The following is an 11,211-nucleotide window of genomic DNA, read 5'->3' on the forward strand; positions in this document are numbered from 1 at the left end:
GGTTTCTCACCATTAGGGCTGAGTTTAAGCACACTGCTCGGTATATTCTATCGAAATAGGAGAGTGCGGGAACGAATCTCAATAGACGCGACGCTCCTTACAGTGTCACTTTGCAAAGCTACCACGGTATCTCCAACTTTTCGAGAAGTATGAGGCAAGGGCACGTCAAGGGTGATTTATGACACGGGCTGCCACCGTTCGAGGCAGTTCGAAGTTAAGTTTGAACTAAGTGAGGTTTATGAGTTTGGAAGTTTGTGTTTCCTGTCTGTAAGCAAATGCTTTCTTATTCAATGCAGTTACACCTTGGTGACAACATAAGGGCACCAAAGGCAAAGCTGGATGACTTGCTGAGGAAGTTACCTGAGAAGAGGTTCATCAAAGACCTGTGTCGGAGTATCTACACCCACGAAGACTTCGGCACGGTGCACCCGTCACGCTCCATGCGGAGCGTGACGGGTGCACCGTGCCGAAGTCTTTTGAAGGATGAAGCAACAGGGAAGCTGCCGGTCACCCCAACCAAACTTGCAGCCCTTGCAAGCAAGTAGATACTTTGTGCGGGCGTCAAGCCAACAAAGCTAGTTTTAATGCCCGAGTGATCAGCCACTAACCATCATCAACATCATTTATTATACTTGAAGGCCCATACAGGCATTGAAGAAGTGGTACATTTGTTGATGTTTTTTGTTTTGTTTTTCAACCAAACATTTTGGCATGCAATTTAACGCAGTAGAAGGAATTAGTCGGATATTGCAGAAATGAAAGTGGTTAAAGAGGCAGCAAATTTATATGTGCCAGTTATGGTAACAATTTTGTTTGAGAGTATGTTCCAATCGTTGATTGCCAAGGGTAAATTTTAATTACTGTACGAAGTAGTTGATGCAAAAATTGGTTATGACTTACAGGAGTGGTCAAAACGCGGGGGAAAACTGCCAGGAGGTAAAAGCAGCATTTCACAAAGAGGCATGTTATGTGAAAGATACGGTGAAGGAGAGAGACAAGATATTCGGCACCTTAATGAAAGCTTGTGAAGGTTAGCAGCTTCGCGCAATCCAGATATGCTAGTGAAAGGTGAGTAATCAGAAAAAAATAAAATGCAAGCTGTTTTAGATGGATTCAAGTTTGTTAACTAGGTAAGATTGCCAACGGCACCACACAGAAGCAAAACCAAGCTTACAGCAAACTAATGGAGTATGCAAGTTGTTTTATCCCCGGTGCTGGCAGGTTCAGGTTTCGGTGCAAAAAGCCGAGAGTATGGTTTGCCACTATATGATAGATGACAGACTTTTATGAAAGGTAACATGTTAGAAGAATGCTAAGATATTTATATTTATATCGCAATCACATCTAAAATGTTATGTTCACAAATCACAATGAGAATGAAAGCTCGCAGAGTATGTTTTATTGCCTATATAGCAAAGATCTGTTCACAATTTCTCCAGGCGGTCTCGTGTATTATGAGAGAACAAGGACACCAGTGGCCAGTCGGCACGAGGCTCCTGCACTGCACGGTTTAGTAAGGAAACTCCTGAAAAGCTTTCTACCCGACAATACCAAGCAAGGGCAAAGAAACAGGGCACCCCGACCACCCAAGGAATAAATTTCTAGTCAAGTAGGCTATTTATAATGTGCTTGCTTATTCTGTGTATCTATTTGATCTGATAAGATGGCTACACTACTAGGCTGTTTGCCATCTAAACAGTTCCCCCAGCATGATTTAGCATTCCCCCAGCTTCACCAGCTTGGCCCAGCTTCACCAGCTTGGCCCAGCTTCACCAACTTGGTCCAGCATCACCAGCTTGACCAGTATCACAAACTGGGCATGATGGAGCATTAACCTAGCTTGAAGCTGGGACACTGGTCCCAGCTTTAGTCAGTTTTGTCAGTTACCAAATACTGCGCAATAATTGAATTATGTATAAAACTTTCTAGCACCTAAGCATTGTCGATGTTTTGTTTTGTTCTTTAATTTATCACGACTGTTTTGTTTTTTAGAGAGATTACTTGAGAATACAACTGAAACATTCAAAAATAAAAACAATTTCGGCACGCTGCGTAGTTATAAACGTGCATAAAATTTACGCAGCATGTAACTAAATTGTTAACATATTCATGTTAACAATTTATTTGTGCCAATGCCCAATTAATATGTGATTTAATTATATCAACAGAATAGGAGAGAGTAAAAAGTGAGCGACGTGGTACCACTTTACATGTAATGATCGCGTCCTGTTTTGCCTAACAATTTTGTCCCGCTTTGAAGCCAAAATTATTGGGTTCAGATAACAAGACATCCAGCTATTGGTGTATTCATTCAAAATGAAAGAGACTGTTCGGATGACAAGTGCTGGAAAATGCATAAGTGTTCCGTCCATTGTGTTAGACAAGGAGTTGCGTACGTTCTTATCTCGTGAGAATTCTCGATGATGTTTTGTGCAAGTGATGTGAAGTGTTGTCTTTCTGTGCTTTTTTTCTTTATTTGAATTGCTATGTTAGGGTTGCCTTTCGGTGAGTGTGGGGGTAAAGGTGGATGATGTTCTATTGCTCTATTGTTGTGGAAGTTTGTTCGGTTCTTCGAATCGGGGTCATTGGGTCTTGCCCATTTGGCGAGTATTGTGGGGTTGACAGTAGGAAGTTCTTGTGATGGTGGAGGCGTCCTATAAAAAGGACGAGTTGGAAAAATTAATTCAAAGCTGTGCTTTGAGATTTCGTCGTGTTTGTCCTTGTTTTCCCCAGTCTCAGGGTTGTCTTAAATCATGAGTATTACATGCCCGATGCCTGCCATGTTTCTGTTCATCCCATCTGTGTGTATTCCATCCACGCCTAGCAGGAACAATCCTCATTCAGAAGTGCACAGTAGAAATCCAGTCAGCAAGGACGCCTAGTTGTTATGAAACACGTCTAACTGCTCGTGCAGAATGTCTCGTTCTCAGGAATACAGCCTTCTTGACTGCGCATCGCAGAGCTGTGCTGTGTACTGTACAGTGAGTAGCAAAACGTGCGATTGCAGGCATCTCCCATTTTATGCCGATAACTGATGGGCTCTGATCGAGGCTAGTAGCTGGTGCGGTGTACTCGCCTGGGACATCCACCATATTAGTAGAATTTGATGTTCAACACTAACATGTAAAGCAGTGGTAATCTTTTTTTTTTTTTTTTAGGTGGCACTTTTTTTGTAGTTCAATCCGGCCGTGACTGATTTGCAACCTGCTTCCGGAACTACGGCAGCAATCCGCACAAGGTCATGTCGGTCACCTCCTTTCCCTCTTCCCCACAGCTTCCCGAACAACCTGTCTCGGGTGCCCCGCGGCGGGATATCATATTACATATCCTGATTTTCGACTGGCATCGGTGGCTGTGCCGTGGAGTCTCACCCGGTTGGCCTAGGACGCAAAGTTACGTGTTTGTCTGAGCCGCGTAATCATGTCCAAGTTACGTGGCTACAAAGAAAGTTATCTGAAGTTTGGCTTTGCTAACTTACGCCCCTGCCCCCCGCCCGCTGGAAGGGGTCTCCCATCACTGCCAGCGGTCCGCAAAGGATCCCCGACACATCCATGGCTGAGAACCACTGATGTAAAATAAAAGACAAGATTTATTTCATGTCGCATATTTGTTCTGTTGTGCCACATGCATGCACATTTAAATTCATGTGTCACATTCCTTCCACTTACTTGCAAGTCTGAGGCTGATCTCTTGATATTATTCTCAAACATAGGATGTCATGGACAGGATGGTCATTGTAAAACCTCTGCCATGGTGTCAAAACTAATAGGGTATTTGGTTGAGAGTTGTCACCATTTCACAAACCATAAACTAGTGTATTGGTTTTGTACTCTTGTCCAGGCCACGTACGAATGTCAAGCAGTCGCAGAGGGCAACCAGCCCACCCCATGACTCATGGGTATGCCTGGATCACAAAGCAGGTCAGGTGTACTGTGGCCACTGCTCATGTAAAGTGGAGTAAGTTTGCTCATAGCTGCACCTGCAACACAGCATCTTCCAGAAGCATTATTTGTTTGCATAGATGCAAGCTGATTTAATTAAACAATGTTTACCCCTTTCCTTGCAGTCTAGGTGAAGTCTGTAGTCACGTGGCAGCACTTTTGTTCAGTGAGGAATACACTGCCAGAATGTTACAAGAAGACTCATGAACCTTCTAGCCTTGTGCATGCTCCAGGACTGTCGCAAGAAAGGTCTGTTACAGTACTCATGCATTTCGTAGATATGAACTCTTGTCACATATTTTTAACCATTCCACATACTGCTGTCCGGAACCCTATGAGACAGGTTGTGTAACTAAATTACAGCTGACTATCACTTCTTTTGGATACCTCCATAAGTAAAGCCATGCACGGAAAGGGACCTTCATATCCACATTCAACCTGTATTCGTGAATCCTGCATTTGCATGCATAAAATGTGTGCTCAGTCATGCTAAGATTAGAGGTACTTTGCTATGAGAATTATCATGTAGGCTGTTGTAATTTAATTTTTTCATTTACCACACTACCTAGGTGGCACCACGAACTGCCACAGATCTACCGTAGCCAGGTGGCGCTATTGTCCACCCATCGGGCCTGTGCTCTCAAGCGGGTTCCCCAGGGGCGCTTGACCCCCGGGTTGTTTGACCATGAATAAAGAAGTATGTGTTTGAAACTTGACCCCGCCTGACGTGTCTGGCGTTTCCACCCTTGGGCTCCACTGATCCTCGCCTCACCACCTTGTCATGCGAGACCCCTCGTCTTTTCTGCAGGCCCGCGTGGGCACTGATCCCCTTTTATTTCACGAGTGACCGCTTTTATTTACTACATAGGCCAACTCAACATCTCAACAAAATGTCAGCATTTTAATTCTTGTCAGTGGACCACATTCCCTTTGCCCAGGGCAAACAGTCTTGAGTGTCCGAGAGGCATAATTTAGAAAGCTTTTCAGATTTGTGACAAAAATAACTGGACCAAAATTATGCTTGTGCTTTTTGGCGACAGCATTGACTGTCTCCCGATCAAATGTATCAACGCAACGAACGAGCTGTGGCGATCACACTACAGCATGTCTGTGTTCAATCTGTTATCCATTATTCCCCACCCCACCTGGGATGGGGAACCCTAGCACTGGGGTTCCGCATGTGGACGGGGGGGACAAAAAGGGCCTGGGAACCCTAGCTTACCCCATGGAAGCGGAGCCCCTGAGGCGGGGTCCATACCAGGGGAAGCTATCATAAAGGTGGTGCCCCTCGTAACTTCCCACGTAGGGAGGTGCCCCCGCATGGTGGCAGGGGTGATCTCCAGGGGAGCCGAGGGATATAAAAGTGATCACTGATCGGCGGGGCTGGATGGTTCATGGTTGCCATTCAGTGACCGTCGGACCCGCTGTGAGACGCACTCATGTCTTAGTAGCGGAGCCGGACAGTGAGTCGAGCAAGTGGGTACTTTTAGTACCACTGGTTTTCCCGGGCCGTTCCACTGGCTGTAAAATACTATAGTTGGTTTCATTTATAACCCCTTAATTCCAATTGGCTTTTTCCTGAAATTTTCACTTGATCACATGATCCTATTCATTTTTATTGGAATTGGGTTAAGCCTGCGGTGCGAAAGCGGGAGCGGGCAGGGGACAAGTTTTTCTTAAATTTTTTGCAAGAGCCCCGACTCAAAATCTGTTATCCATTATATTGCAATGAACCTTTAACCCTATTGCTCAACTTCATTCCACCTAGTCGCCCGTTTAGATTGCCGCTGTAGTTTTCTTTGCTGTTGTAGCGCCATGAACCCTTCATCATCAGTGCATATCCATGCATAAATGGTGGATATGAAGGGCTGTACTTAATAATTGTGATACTAGTTTATTCCTTTTGATCCGTGTGCTGCGATAAGTTTCTAGATAAAACACAAGTTCAGTAGGAGCAAAGCGTGTAAAATCAATGTGCACTCATACAATCTTTTATCATAGTTTGACAACTTCAGATGCATGCCTTTAAAAAGAAAGGGCAATGTAAATGTGAATGTCTACACCACACGAAAACATGGTCCCTGTGCACCAACTGGACCTCAGCAAGCCCAGAATGCCAAGCCGAACCCTTCTCGAAAAGCCAAACCTTGTGTCCAAGGACTTCCGGCTCACCGACAAAGCCCTCTTCCAAGAAATTCACCGGCTGAACTCTTAAGCAGTCGTCTTGAGGTCCGTCACAAAGATGGACGATGAGGACATTGATTCGGCCTCAGAAGACAAAAAGTCGTACACTCTTGAGGCAAGCTAATGATCATTCCTGTTACTAAATTTGGCACATTGGCACTTTTCCGCGTGGGTTTCTACTTTACCTGCTGGACACTGCGAACTTAATCCCACTCCATAGCTTGCTATTTAGAACGGCTACGATCCAGTTCATCCGAAGACTGCCATAAGGCTCCTATGGAGAGGAGACAGCAGCAGCACATTGAATTCATAAACGACATGTTTATTGGCACTACAAAACGCCGAACGCTTTGCCCTGTCGGCCAAGAAACAAAATAAATGGTTGGCACTGCCATATTTGACAGAACCGCCTGTGGGGCTCACGCTGCCGTATGAGGCAGATTCGTGGGAGGGGAGTTGCTACAAAAAGAAAGTAAAGTCTCTGCTCAGCCAGAGCCTCCCCCTACAAGAGCCACCGTTTACTGGTTTGGACTGGCTTAAGTAGCCTGAGGCAAATGGATGCAGCCAGGGTGGCTGGTCGTAGGTTAGCCCGGACCTCGGTAGCTCCATAATTATTCCGGAGGATGTACCGGCGGCGTGGTCACCGAGGGGGCGAGACCACCCACTTCAATGGGCAGAACACAAGCAAAAAGTGTTCCAATAAGGACTTAAAGTCGAGGGCTGGTTTTCTTCAGGGCCTAATAGTGTGACGTGCTTTATACACAAAGATCAAGATTTGTGTTGCTTCAGCAACAAGTTTTAATTCATAACATGGGGCTAAGCTATAAATCAGCCCTGAATTTTTTAAACAAATCAAAGTTATGGCAATGCATTGTGAGGGGGAATGAGAGCCACCTCCGCGCCGGCAGCGCTCCATTTTCGCAGCGCCGCAGCGAGCGTCCCGGCCTGAACTACAACCACGATGGCTTCGTCAACGCCAGAAACCTCCCTAACTGACATGGAAACTACCACGGCAGAAGATTCCACCAATACCCGTAGCGACGGCTGGTTCACAGCCTACTACCGCGGGCACAAGTTGAGAGCGATTCCAACCGCTGAAGTGGATCTCACCACCGGCAATCCCCTACAGCCCAGCCCACTGATACCCCGTCCACAGAAAAAACCTCAGCGCCTACCCCCGCTGCCGAGGGGAGAATTCAAAGTCGTCATGCGCCCGTGAGACGGCCTCAACCTCTCCAATTGGAAACCGTACCAGGTTGCCCAACACATCAGCACGGAGGCTAAGATCACCATCGAGGAACTACACGCTGCAACCAAACTCCAACTCAATCACGACCGCAACATCGTGATAGTAAGCACGGCCCACATAGAGGTCGTTCAAGCCATCACCCAGATCCACCACCTACGACTTGGCGGGAAGGACTACCCAACATACACGTACGTGGCCTCCCCGGACAACTCCATCAAAGGGGTAGTCCACGACATCGAACCGGGGTCCAGCCCCGAAAAACTCCTCCATCACCTAGAGGCCCCAGGATACAGGATCCTGCATGCCCGTCTACTGGGCAACACTGGCACGGCCCTCGTCACGTTTGAGGGACGCAAAATCCCCCCGTACGTCCAGTACCAGAGCGCGCTTCAGCGCTGCTTCCCCTACCGGCCCATCAGACAGGTTTGCACTAAATGTCTGGTGGCGGGGCATCGGGCCGACGTCTGCCCCACGCCGCACATAAAAATATGCCTCAAGTGTGCTGTACCCAACCCCCCAACCGACCATGTGTGCGCCCCGAAGTGCACCCAGTGCCACGGCGACCATCCCACCAATGATACAAGCTGTCCGCAGCGGTTTGCCAAACCCCGAGCAACTCAGCGCGTCAGCCGCCCAAGTAGGAGGGGAGGACACGGCAACACAGGCCGTGACCGCAGCAACAGCAGGCGACAACAGAACCAGACCCGCTCCCAATCCCGCCCGGCCTCTCGCACAAATTCCCGTCCTGGCCAGCAACCTCGGGGAAACCTGCCCGGGCCCAAACAGACACCGGCGGGAGCATCCGCCAAGCAGGAAGCCACCAGTGGCCAGGCTCTTCAATCGGACGACACCCGAACGGAGCCCTACACCGACACGCAGCAGGTGAGCTGGGCGACGCGGCTCACCGGGTCTCAGACCTTGCCCCCAACCACCAACCCATTACCCCCCCTTCCCGCGGCACTCACAACAATCCCCCTAACTGATGCGCGGCAAGAGAGGGTAGAAAATCTCCTCCATGGAGCGCCTCACTCGCATGGAGGAGCGCATTACTGCGCAGGAGCGGCGAGACACTGATCCTGCTGCCCCCGTTACTATGAGTATCCCTTCCGCAGAAACAATCTGCCACACCCTTAAAGAGGTTACAGATAACATCCGCGCCCACAACCAAAAATTCGACCAAATCCAGGCCGACATTCATGACTTAAAAGAAGCCAACCGGGATTTCTACACCACCCGCAAAAATAGGCGGATAGAAACACGCTGCCAACCATACCCCCCACTATCCCTGCCTCACGATGACGGCACGACGCCCACCGAGTTGTAACCCAACTCGGGTGTGGCAATGGAACTGTCGAGGGTACCGCAGGAAACGCGCTGCTCTTGCGCAGCACATTGCCCATCAGAAATTCCCTCCAGAAGTACTTGCCCTGCAGGAAACTGGTATCATCCCCACCCTAGCAGGCTACCAAGCCTTTACTCCCCAGACCATCCGCAGGTGGCCACGCTAATTGCTAACCACATCACGGCTAAGCAACACACCATTGCAGGGACCTCAATTGGACACGTTCTAGTTGAACTCCTCCCCACGCGCAGGCATTCCCCGTCTTTTCGTACTTAATATATACAGCCCTCCCAGTCACCAGCAATTCGTGTCGATCTAGGGAAAGCTATGAAACAACCCGCCAGCAACCCCGAAAGTGCTTGAAAAGTTGCCCCGTCTGAAGCGGGCTGAATGGGTAGTATCCGTACAGTTGTCAGCCTAAATAAATATTAAGAATAAGTTTTGCATGCTCTGAAGTGGTAAGTTAGCGCGAAGATGTGACTCTGTAATGCCCTACTTGGTCGCACTGTTCAGTGCTTGGTGCTCTGATCAGTGCTGATCAGTACACTTATCACCAGTAGACAATGCTTGGTCGCTGCAGCATGAGTGAGGCCACCGAAAGCTTTGTATTTGCCATCTTGTGCCCACAGGAAGTCAGCCTTTTGAGCATTAGGCTAGATGACATCCGTGCTGGAAAACACATTCTTGTTTGCCATCATTCGACAAAAAATTTTCTAAAACCCTGTGGTTACTATGTTATCTTCAAGAGCATGTGGACAGTTTTACGAAAGTGCAGCATTGCAGGAAAAAGGCAGAACTCGTCAAATGCAAGTCTCATGACATGATCAGAGGACATGCCTTGGCACGCCGAAATGCTGCGGACATGCCTTCGCACGCTTGGACACTGCACACTTGGACAATGCAGAGGACATGCCTTCGCACGCTTGGACACTGATAAAAAGTAGACGTCGTGTGTATGTGTTAACCATTCGGGAAGGTTTTGAAGGTGTGTCGCTTTTTACATGTCTTTGCCGCATACATATCACTCGCAGATCTCTGGATAGTCCAGCAGTTCTGTTTGGTTGCACTATGAGTGGTTGCTATCATGCGCTATCGGCAGTGTTTAAAATGTACTCGTATGGATCCGAATTACCTGAAAACAGAGCAGCACAGTTATGTATGGGTTACAAATCACATTGACGCTTTTGAGCTATGCTATCAGGGGTGTCGGAAGTGGGAGATGGGGGAATCGAGAAAGATAAATTTCTATTCCCTTCCACAGATTTGGTTGCTAGAAATGTCCCGGAGGCAAAGAACGATCTCCTCCGCCGCTGTGTTCTGTCGGCACAAAATCAACTAATTGCTGGCCCACGAGTGCTGCAAGTTACAAATACAGTCTTCAGAGTAAAGTAAAACGCTGCTTCAGAGGCACATAAATCTTCATACACGACAGACCTTCATCATCATCTACACGATTTCAATGCTTGTTCAGTATACCCAAGTGTGCAAGAGTGGAGATGCAGCACTTCAGCATTCCAAGGCATGTTCTTTGATCCCGCTGCAAGACATGCATTCAATGAGTTGTGACTTTTTTATGCCGTGCTATGTTTTCATAAAGATTTCTATGTGTTCTCAAAAACACCTATAACCAAGTACACAAGGAAAAAAAAAAAAATTCAGTGAATGATTGCTATTCAGCCGAAAACGTGTCTTTTAGCACACTGCCGCCCAGCCTCTTAAAGGGATACTACAACGAAATTTCGGCGCTTATTTCTTGGTCTATTCGTGTTCAAGGGAGCAGTATCACATCAGACGCACCAATCTCTTGTTGAAAAAGACACAAAAGGAATTTGAAAACGAGTTAAACGATTAGCAAAGAGCACCCGGTGGCTGCTGCTAACGCCTCCCCGAGAATATATTTTGTGTGTCCCAAAATGCCGCTATTGTTCCTCTACAAGATTATAGAAGATTAACCCGTCGCTCAAAATTCATATAAAAGCAGCCGCCTCCGTGGCTGGAACGTCTAGGACATCTTCTCGATGTCAGCCTTGACGCAGCTTTGCTCATCTCGAGACAAACTACATCACGATTGCGGCGGAGGCCATGCGCTCTCCGCTGGCTGCTCTCCGAGCACTTGCCAGAGTGGGCCGTTTATAACGAAAAACACAGCCATCAGGCTCAAAATACAGACGTTTTATTGTCATTTACGGATATTGTGGATCATATTCAGCCTATTTGTGAACACGACGGGTATATTTCAAATTTCGTTGAAGTATCCCTTTAAAACGCTTTAACTGGTCAACATCCCGTTGGTACATGATGGCTGTCTGGTGGCTGCATTCGCGGAGTGGAGAGCGTGATCTAACAATTGTCATAGAGATCAGTGAATTAATGCATTTTTTTTTTAATATCAAATAGCAAACTTAATTTAATCGTAAGTTACAACAAAAATATGAAACTCTTCTCTTTTTTTGGGTCAGTATGCACACCTTTTTGTGTGAATTTAGGAAAAAAAC

This window comes from Ixodes scapularis, unplaced genomic scaffold (genome assembly GCF_016920785.2).
Source record: "Ixodes scapularis isolate PalLabHiFi unplaced genomic scaffold, ASM1692078v2 PGA_scaffold4__175_contigs__length_147842914, whole genome shotgun sequence".
NCBI lineage: Eukaryota > Metazoa > Arthropoda > Arachnida > Ixodida > Ixodidae > Ixodes > Ixodes scapularis.